The sequence below is a fragment of the Euprymna scolopes genome, unplaced genomic scaffold (genome assembly GCF_053919585.1).
Source record: "Euprymna scolopes isolate OS-2025 unplaced genomic scaffold, ASM5391958v1 sca1, whole genome shotgun sequence".
Classification (NCBI taxonomy): Eukaryota; Metazoa; Mollusca; class Cephalopoda; order Sepiida; family Sepiolidae; genus Euprymna; species Euprymna scolopes.
The window spans coordinates 778,148-788,147 of record NW_027633102.1 but is presented as its reverse complement, the minus strand read 5'-3'; the positions used below and the strand labels follow the sequence as shown (position 1 = coordinate 788,147).

The 10,000-nt window shown below is 59.2% G+C and overlaps 2 non-coding genes and 1 pseudogene across 2 annotated transcripts in view; all 3 read right to left on the bottom strand.

Moving 5' to 3' along the window:
• LOC145273222 (large subunit ribosomal RNA) overlaps positions 1-1,954 on the bottom strand; it is a 5,713-nt gene extending 3,759 nt beyond the window's left edge. Inside the window, exon 1 of the ribosomal RNA XR_013866248.1 lies at positions 1-1,954. This exon is cut by the window's left edge and continues 3,759 nt beyond it. This is a non-coding gene — a ribosomal RNA (large subunit ribosomal RNA).
• A 593-nt stretch (positions 1,955-2,547) lies between these two features.
• Positions 2,548-2,705, bottom strand: LOC145273438 (5.8S ribosomal RNA). Its single transcript, XR_013866387.1, has one exon. It is a non-coding gene; the product is annotated as a 5.8S ribosomal RNA (ribosomal RNA).
• A 398-nt stretch (positions 2,706-3,103) lies between these two features.
• Positions 3,104-5,474, bottom strand: LOC145273446 (small subunit ribosomal RNA; annotated as a pseudogene).
• Positions 5,475-10,000: the final 4,526 nt, after the last annotated feature.

Genomic DNA, 10,000 nt, shown 5'->3' with positions numbered 1-10,000 from the left:
ATCGCCATCTTTCGGGTCCCTGGTCGCTCGCTACGCCAGAGTCGGCCGAGTCGTACTCGGAAAAAGGGGAAACCGACCCGGGGGTGATGCGCCCGCGCGCAGCGCCGCCTAAACTCGACGACAAAATAGGACTAGTTCAAGCCGCGGGATCTCACCGATGGGCGGAAGGAGGATATGGAAGCTGGCGCCCGGCAATTCCCCTTTTTGGAAGATGCGCCGGTCCCCTCTCGGGGAGGAGGGAAAAACAACCGCACGTCAGCCACGAGCCTTCCCTCTCCTATCTCTCTCGGGAAGAGAGAAAAAAGGAAAAGTTGCGGGCACCGCAGCAGCGACGGCGGAAGGCCGAAAACGCCGCGCCGGCGGGATCGGGCACGGCTCGGAGGCGGGTGAGGCGAGGAGAAGACGACGGCACGAGACCGACGACACCCCCCGACGACCCCCGGACGACTTTGCCACGACACCTCTCCCGATCGACGCCCTCCTACACGCTCTCTCGCTTTCGCTTCGCCTTCGGGGTTAGTCAGAGGTGGCCCCTACGACTCGCGAACGGCCAGGACTCCTCGGTCCGTGTTTCAAGACGGGTCGGGTGGGTTGCCGATGCACGTCGCTGACCCGGGGTGGCGGGCGGCTCGAGTAAAAAAGCGTCGCCGAGCGACCTCTCCGGAAACGGAAACGGGCGCGGGCGGGGTTGCCCCCGACAAGAACCCGAAACGTCGGCGAGGTGCGTGACGGCGAGGCCGCGCCAGTCCTATCCCGCCTCTCATCGCGCACGCGCCCGAGACGGTGGGGCGCCTAAGGAGCGACACACAGAGTGCGTCGCCCGCACGCGACTTCCGGCGGGATCAAAACGGACCGGCTCGCCACGTGTAACGGATCGTGTCAGATTTCCTCCGTTCCCGGCAGAAAGGGGCAGTTACGTTCGCGGGCCCGACGGCCGGTGGCCCCCGACTTCACAAGGTGGGAAGACGGGGGTTTTCAGGGTGATGAAACGCCTGCCGCCTACGGAAAAAAACCCGCGTGTTCGACCTGCACGCCGGGAACGGGTCGCGACGACGGACCGGAGGGGAAGTGCGTCCGGTGCCGGCCGCGCGGAGGTCGCGCCGAAGCGCCCGCGCCATGATTACGCCGAGCGATGATGAAGGGGACGGGTGCAGCGGAGTCGCGCGCGGAGGGAGCAGGAGGAAAGAAGAAGCGGCGGCGACGGATGCGGCGGGTTAGGGCCCGGCGGCAGCAGCGATCGAGAGGACGAGTCCCCTCCGTCGCAGCCAACCGACGCAGCCACCTACCGACGCCGCGGTCGTCACCACGTTTCCCTTCCCGCTATCCACGCGGCCCGTCTCCTTCGTCGGCGACGCGGGCACAAAAGCTGGAACCGCGGGGAACGAGTCCCCCGCGGACACGACGAACGACGACCTGTGCCGCGACGGCCTCTCTTTCAAGAACACACATCGAGTTTGGGCTCGAGCCTAGGCAGCACCGGACTGAGTCCCCCCGCGATCGCGGTGAGCGGTCCCACCCGTTTACCCCTGGGCGGTTTCACGTTCTCTTGAACTCTCTCTCCAAAGTTCTTTTCAACTTTCCCTCACGGTACTTGTCGACTATCGGACTCGTCCCGGTATTTAGCCTTGGATGGAGCTTACCACCCGATTTGGGCTGCGTTCCCAAGCAACCCGACTCTCGGATCGAAGGCCGTCGCTCGCCGTCCGCACCGAATGGGCCTGGCACCCGCCGCGGGCGGCCCCGATCGAGGGAACTCCGAACTATGCGAGACGAAAACGAACGGCTGCCTTCGACCCATGCGCCACACGTCCCGAAGCCTTTAACTTGCGACGGGATTCGGCGTTGGGCTTCTCCCGGTTCACTCGCCGTTACTAAGGGAATCCCGGTTGGTTTCTTTTCCTCCGCTTAGCGATATGCTTAAGTTCAGCGGGTCGTCTCGTCCGAGCCGAGGGCGGCGGTTTTTAGTAGAGTGTGGTGTTTGGAGGAGAGGAATCTCGATCGGTACCCTCCGTGTGACGACGGCTGGCCGATATAGCGCCCGTCCGACCGAAAATGAAGAAGCCAACAATTAAAAAAAAGCGTGGGTCCTCCCCATCCGACGTTGCGTTGCCTACGACGCGGCCACCTTTTTACGGTGCGACGGCCGTGCTCGTCGCGCTGCTCGAGGCGTCGCTGAGAGACACCTTCATGAGGCAGAGAGCGAGACGAGCAGGCGGCGCTTACGTCGGCAGTCGGTTAGGTCGGTACTTTTTTTTTGGTCTCCCTTCGGCTGCTTTCGGACAGACTCCTCCTGCTCCTCCTCCACAGTGTTTCTTCACGCGGTCGAAAAGGGAAAAGACTCCGCGGTCTGCCAGCGGGAGACGAAGGAGGAGGCCGGAGAGGGTTTTAAAAAAAAAAAAGACATTGAAAGGAGTCAATTCTTTTTTTATTTTTCTTCCCCCTCGTCACTCGCTCCTGCGACGTCCCGGTTACCACCGTGCCGAGGACCGGGCGGGCACGGGGACGGCAAGATGTCGTTTCGTTAACGGAGAAAGACATGTAACGTTCCGCCTCTCGACCGGACGTGGCCCCGAGACAAGGGATCTCGGGGCCGCAATGTGCGTTCGAGGTGTCGATGTTCACTGAGTCCTGCAATTCGCATCAGTTATCGCGGCTGGCCGCGCTCTTCATCGACGGACGAGCCGAGTGATCCCCCGTCCAGGGTTCAGCACTTGGTTTTTTTATATTAGTTTTTGTTTATATAGATTTAGTAGTGTGCGAGGAGGTCTGTGCGAGGAGGCGTGACGGCATTGCAATGTCGCGAGTAGTTTGTTTTTTTAGCTAGCGGCGGTGGCACAGCGGCTGCAAAAAAACAAAAAAAACGATAAAGCGGCGACAAGGCAAAGAAGAAGCGGCCATCACTTGCGGTGGGCGAAAAAACAAACAGGTGGTAAGACGCGGAAGCAAGCAAGAAGAGCTGGGGCTTTAAAAACCTCCGCGTCACCACAAATCTATCTCTCGCTCCGCCTTTTATAGGTTTGTTTGCGCGCATTCGAGGCGTTGACGCCGACAGACAGAGGAGGTAGGCCGGAAAACAACAAACCAGTCTCGAACGGGAAAACGGTAATGATCCTTCCGCAGGTTCACCTACGGAAACCTTGTTACGACTTTTACTTCCTCTAAACGATCGGGTTCGGTCGTCTTCTCCAGGCATCGAACGCCGAGGCGTAGATGCACGAGTGTCGTGACGGACACGTCGCGCACTGCCCGGCGGCGTCGTCGGCCAGATCCGAGGACCTCACCGGACCGTTCGATCGGTAGTAGCGACGGGCGGTGTGTACAAAGGGCAGGGACGTGATCGACGCGGGCTGTTGACCCGCGCCTACCGGGAATTCCTCGTTCACGGGGTTGGTTACAGGCCCCGATCCCTATCACGGGAGGTGGTTCAGAGGTTTCCCAACCCTCTCGGGCCGGGGCGAAGTCCCCGCTGATACCTCCAGTGTAGCGCGCGTGCGGCCCCGGACATCTAAGGGCATCACAGACCTGTTATCGCTCCGCCTCGTGTGGCTTTCTGCCACCCGTCCCTCTAAGAAGTGCGTGAGAAAACCGACCCGGACCCGAGCGCCACGGAGGACGCCGAGCCCGCCGTAAAAATCACTGACATCGGCGCACTAGTTAGCAGGCCGGAGTCTCGTTCGTTATCGGAATCAACCAGACGGATCGCTCCACCAACTAAGAACGGCCATGCACCACCACCCACCGAATCGAGAAAGAGCTATCGATCTGTCAATCCTACCGGTGTCCGGACCGGGTGAGTTTTCCCGTGTTGAGTCAAATTAAGCCGCAGGCTCCACTCCTGGTGGTGCCCTTCCGTCAATTCCTTTAAGTTTCAGCTTTGCAACCATACTCCCCCCGGAACCGAACTCTGGTTTCCCGCAGGCTACCCGCCGGGTCATGGAAGCGAACGCCGGCGGATCGCCGGTCGGCATCGTTTACGGTCGGAACTACGACGGTATCTGATCGTCTTCGAACCTCCGACTTTCGCTCTTGATCGAGGAAAACGTGCTTGCCACACGCCATCGCTGCAGTTCGTCTTGCGACGATCCAAGAATTTCACCTCTAACGTCGCAATACGAGTGGCCCCGACCGCTCCCTTCGATCATTGCCTCGCCGTAGACGGAGACCGACAGACGTAGACGAGGCCCTCTTCCATCATTCCATGCTTATCGTATGCAAGCTTGAACAGCCCGCTCTGAGCACTCTAATTTTTTCAAAGTGAACGTACCGGCCGCCGCGGACACTCGGTTAAGAGCACCCTTGGAGGAGAAACCGCCGACCGCAACACGCGCGCAGACAAGACACGAAGCAGGGACTCGGAGCGGACCGGGGGGTTCAAAAAAAAAGAGGAACGCGCGGAAAGGGAGAGGGAGAGAAGCGCGGGGGTCAGAGTGCGGGGATGCGAATGAACGCACCCAAACACACACACGTAGCACCCCCCCGTTAGACTACTCCCGGAACCGAACCGACGACCACTTGTTTTTTTTTTCCCGGATCCCGATCACGACCTCCTCGTCCACCTCGCCGGCAGGACCGCGTGGCGGGTATGCTAGCGGTTGACACCGGCGGAAAGGGCCGGGAATGCGAACGGACGACCAAAGTCAACGACGGACGATGGCGCCGCCGCCCCGGGGCCGCTTGCGCGACCACGAACCCGAGTTCGGACTACGAGCTTTTTAACCGCAACAACTTTAATATACGCTACCGGAGCTGGAATTACCGCGGCTGCTGGCACCAGACTTGCCCTCCGGTTGGTCCTCGTTAACGGATTTGAAGTGTACTCATTCCGATCGCGGGGCCTCGACAGAGTCCCGCGTCGTTATTTTTCGTCACTACCTCCCCGTGCCGGGAGTGGGTAATTTGCGCGCCTGCTGCCTTCCTTGGATGTGGTAGCCGTTTCGCATGCTCCCTCTCCGGAATCGAACCCCGATTCCCCGTTACCCGTAGTAACCACGGTAGGCACTTAACCGACCGTCGACAGTTGATAGGGCGGACCCTCGAGAGACCCGTCGCCGGGCGTGAAAGCTCGTGCGATCGACCAGTGAGTTATCCAGAGTCACCAAAGCGGAGCGCGCCGCCCTATGAGCCCCGCCACCGAACGGACCCGCGAGCGGGAACGCCGACGACGGGAGGACGGAATGACGCGCATCGGTCTCAGTCTAATATGTAGCGCCGCGACCCGGAACGGCCGACGCGGGTGCCAGCGCGCGAGGCGTGGCGACGACGGCGCGCCGACCGATCGCGGCCTGTGTCACATGTATTAGCTCTAGAATTGCCACAGTTATCCATCGCCTCCGAGGAGGAATACGGTCCCGAGGATTAGGTCCGGTTCCTGAGCCATTCGCGGTTTCGCCCGTTCTAATGCGTGGCGTGAACTTACACTTGCATGGCTTAAGCTTTGAGACAAGCATATGACTACTGGCAGGATCAACCAGGTATCGTTGGAATTTGGGACTTTGTTTCGACAGAACGACAGACCGACCGACCGACCGACCGACATAAGACAGACAACTACAACGACGGGCACGTGTTTATTTATTTTTCGAGGGGGTTCGCCGTCAGAAGAAGCGCGCTGCCCGCGCTGATGGCCTCTTTTTTGTTTCTCCCCTGACTTGGACCGAGACCGAGACTCAAAGAACGAAAGCGACCAACGTCGACAACAACAACGACAACGGCACCCTTGACAGCGATACATACGACAAACGACAAGCAGCACGACGGCAGTGCACACGGACATCGAGGGTCAAGGTGCAGACTGAACTCGCCGAGGTCGTCGTCATCGTGGTCGCCATCGATTCCGTCTCGTCGTCGTCGTCGTCAACGTCCACGTCACAGCCGGCCGAGAAGAGAGAACAGACGACAGCGTCGACAACAACAACATCGACAACGGCACCCTTGACAGCGATACATACGACAAACGACAAACAGCACGACGGCAGTGCACACGGACATCGGAGGTCAAGGTGCAGACTGGAATCGTCGAGGTCGTCGTCATCGTGGTCGCCATCGATGCCGTCTCGTCGTCGTCGTCGTCGTCTTCGTCGTCGTCGTCGTCATCAACGTACCAACCGACCGAGACGAGAGAGCAAGCAACAACGTCGACAACAACAACGACAACGGCACCCTTGACAGCGATACATACGACAAACGACAAACAGCACGACGGCAGTGCACACGGACATCGGAGGTCAAGGTGCAGACTGAACTCGTCGAGGTCGTCGTCATCGTGGTCGCCATCGATGCCGTCTCGTCGTCGTCGTCGTCTCCGTCGTCGTCGTCGTCGTCGCCAACGTCAACGTCAACATCACAGCCGTCATCGGGGAGGAGCTGGACCAGGGCAGCGGCGGCGTAAATTTTCCCGTCACCTTCGTCGTCGCCTTCGTCGACCGACCGACCGACCGGCGTCGTGTTCGTGCTCGGAAAACCGAGGAGAGACAACGTGCACATGGCGCGTTCTCGCAAGCGGCTCCTCGGTCCGATTTTTTTGGGCGGCTTTTTCGAGCTTTTTTTTTTTTTTCTCACCCTTTCGTCCGTGCGACGGCGAACGTTAGGGGAAAAAAAAAAAAAAAAAAAAAACGACAACAACGCGGCGGACCGGGCGAACAACATCGTCGACACACACGACATTGACGACCGGTCCCCCTTTTCACAATCGCATCGAGATAAAAACGAACGAGTCCGATTCGAGCACCGAGTCGCGAGCGGGAGGACTGTCGGTGCAAGTATCGATCACTGACGTGAGCGCTTCGCCGGACAGAGGATGGCTCATCCGGCAGCCGTGCAAATCGACGGTATGGGAAGAACGAACAAGAAGAGCAACGACTTGATCGGCGGCTTGGGAACTGCGGACGGTGAAAACGGGTTAATCGACTGCGACCACGACTGCTCGATCGATCTTCTTTGGCGCTAACAAAGGTGGAGGTGGCGCAAGAAGGGACTAGCGCTATCACCGTCCACGTATCAGAAGATGCGGCGGCAGACGTCGACGCTTATGCGTTGTCGGACGAGAAGTCGCTGCAGCACGTGTACCGCGAGCGGGACGTCCAAGGTTTTGCCAGACGGAAAGAAATCGGGTGTCAGCGAACGTTCACACGGCTGTGAGATCGGACGCTGACAGGAGTAGGAGGCGGCAGGCAGGCGGCGGTTACGGCGGCGGCGCCTGCTGCTGCTCATCCTCCTGTTTGCTGCGGCGACTTCCAGGACGGGAGAGCATCGAACAACGTACGTATGGTTACAAGGGGATCAGGATCTACATAGTGCATCCCCCGCGGCTATTTTTGTTTGTTTGTTCGCTCGTTCGTTAATTCGTTCGTTCGTTCGTTCGTTCGTTACAATGTACGTTTTTCCGTTCGACGGCGGCAGAGAGCGGCGGCGTTTCTCCCTAATCCGGAGGATTTATCGGTCGCACAGCGATGGGTCGTTCGGCCGATCATCGAAAGATTCGCAGGTAGTGGTTGAATGGCAGAACGGCAGCAACAACAGCGGCGGCTGAGAGCGGCGAACGCTGAGGCGGAAGCAGAAGCTGCAGCAAACGTATCGGCTAAACATGGTGGACATAGATATGGCTGACGACGCGGGTACCACGACGACTATGGAACCAGGAAAAGGAGCCGTTAGTTGTTCCAACATATCGTTCGACACGTCGAGCAGCCCTAGGTCCACGGAGAAGCACACACACGTACCACGTATTATAACCTAACGACGATGAGCGGGCGCACGGTTGGCAGGAACGAAGGCGGCGGATCAAAACAAGTTGGAGCGCGGCGACAGCGATAACGGTGACAGCCCTAGGCGGCGGAGATGCCACTTTCTGACGCCTTTGCGACAAGCCCGTAGAGACGTTCCGGACCACCACGAGGCAAAGAGTCGCTGCTCCGACGAACCGACACACCAAAGTGTGCTTCCTACCGAACATGTTTTATAAAACTTTCAAACTGGAAAACCCCAGAAATGGTGTTGGTATTCGTCCAGACCCACCTCCGACACCTGAAAATGGTGGTCAAAAAAAACGTCGATTATACGAAGCGACATTTCTGGTCGGCGATTTTCCAGTTTTACGCCTACTGCCACATGGGGATGTCGGTAGGCGTCGCAAAGTGCCTTCTCGACGCCTAGGCACACCAGGACTTTGTCATTTTTTTCCCCCTCGACATTCCTGGTCCGGTCTATTCCGATTTTACACCTACCGCCATGTGGGGGTGGCAGTAGGCGTCGAAAAGTGCCTTCTCGACCGCTAGCGACACCACTACTTTATCGAGCTCTGGAGGCCCGCACACCGACCCGGGGGCCGCGGAGTCGACCCCGGGGGCCTCCTGGCGTCGCCGCCGCTCACTTGGACGCCTTCCGCAACCTGTGGTCCCGCTCGGGGCCGCCGGGAGCCTCGCCGACCTGACCGGTGTCGGTAGGCGTCTGGAAGCGCCCGGCCGACCTGGACGAGGTCCCCCTGGCCCCCGGGGGACACCCCTTAGTTGGATGGGGGTGCTGTCCCGGGCACACATGCAACCCGCGGCCGCCTACCGACAGCCCCCTTCGCTCGATCGCTACTCCTTTCCAACATATGTCGGAGAAGCCGGGCGGTTGTGAAACCCCAGAAATGGTGTTGGTATTCGTCCAGACCCACCTCCGACACCTGAAAATGGTGGTCAAAAAAAACGTCGATTATACGAAGCGACATTTCTGGTCGGCGATTTTCCAGTTTTGCGCCTACCGCCATGTGGGGGTGGCAGTAGGCGTCGAAAAGTGCCTTCTCGACCGCTAGCGACACCACTACTTTATCGAGCTCTGGAGGCCCGCACACCGACCCGGGGGCCGCGGAGTCGACCCCGGGGGCCTCCTGGCGTCGCCGCCGCTCACTTGGACGCCTTCCGCAACCTGTGGTCCCGCTCGGGGCCGCCGGGAGCCTCGCCGACCTGACCGGTGTCGGTAGGCGTCTGGAAGCGCCCGGCCGACCTGGACGAGGTCCCCCTGGCCCCCGGGGGACACCCCTTAGTTGGATGGGGGTGCTGTCCCGGGCACACATGCAACCCGCGGCCGCCTACCGACAGCCCCCTTCGCTCGATCGCTACTCCTTTCCAACATATGTCGGAGAAGCCGGGCGGTTGTGAAACCCCAGAAATGGTGTTGGTATTCGTCCAGACCCACCTCCGACACCTGAAAATGGTGGTCAAAAAAAACGTCGATTATACGAAGCGACATTTCTGGTCGGCGATTTTCCAGTTTTGCGCCTACCGCCATGTGGGGGTGGCAGTAGGCGTCGAAAAGTGCCTTCTCGACCGCTAGCGACACCACTACTTTATCGAGCTCTGGAGGCCCGCACACCGACCCGGGGGCCGCGGAGTCGACCCCGGGGGCCTCCTGGCGTCGCCGCCGCTCACTTGGACGCCTTCCGCAACCTGTGGTCCCGCTCGGGGCCGCCGGGAGCCTCGCCGACCTGACCGGTGTCGGTAGGCGTCAGTCAAACTTGCTTAAGAGGCAAAGCCTCCTCACACCTTAAGAGAGTCACAGTTAGTCCCGCCGTTTACCCGTGGTCGTCGTCGGGGGTGCCGGTCGGTGTGTTTCGGCGTGTTTCTTTCTTACTTTAGCTCGCTCCTATAAGCTAACTCAGCAGCCCTGCTAAAATCAATTTATCATTATTTTCAATCTATCGAAAATCTTAATTTATTATTATTTTCCAACTATCGAAAATCTTAATAGAGTTGGGGTTTTTTGTTTGTTTTTTTTTTTAAATTCCATTGTAACAACAGACAGCCAGCCAGCAGCATGTGGTGTCGGTAGGCGTCTGGAAGCGCTTGAGGAGGCAGAGGAGTTGGCAAGCTCGCTAAACTGCCCGCTGGTGTGGTGGTGTCGGTAGAGGCGTCTTGAATATACCCGGTCGCTCGATCGACGACGACGACGGCTAGGTGGCCGAGGAGGAGGACTACCTACCTACCTAGCCGAATAGCCGTGGTAGTCGTCAGTCAAACTT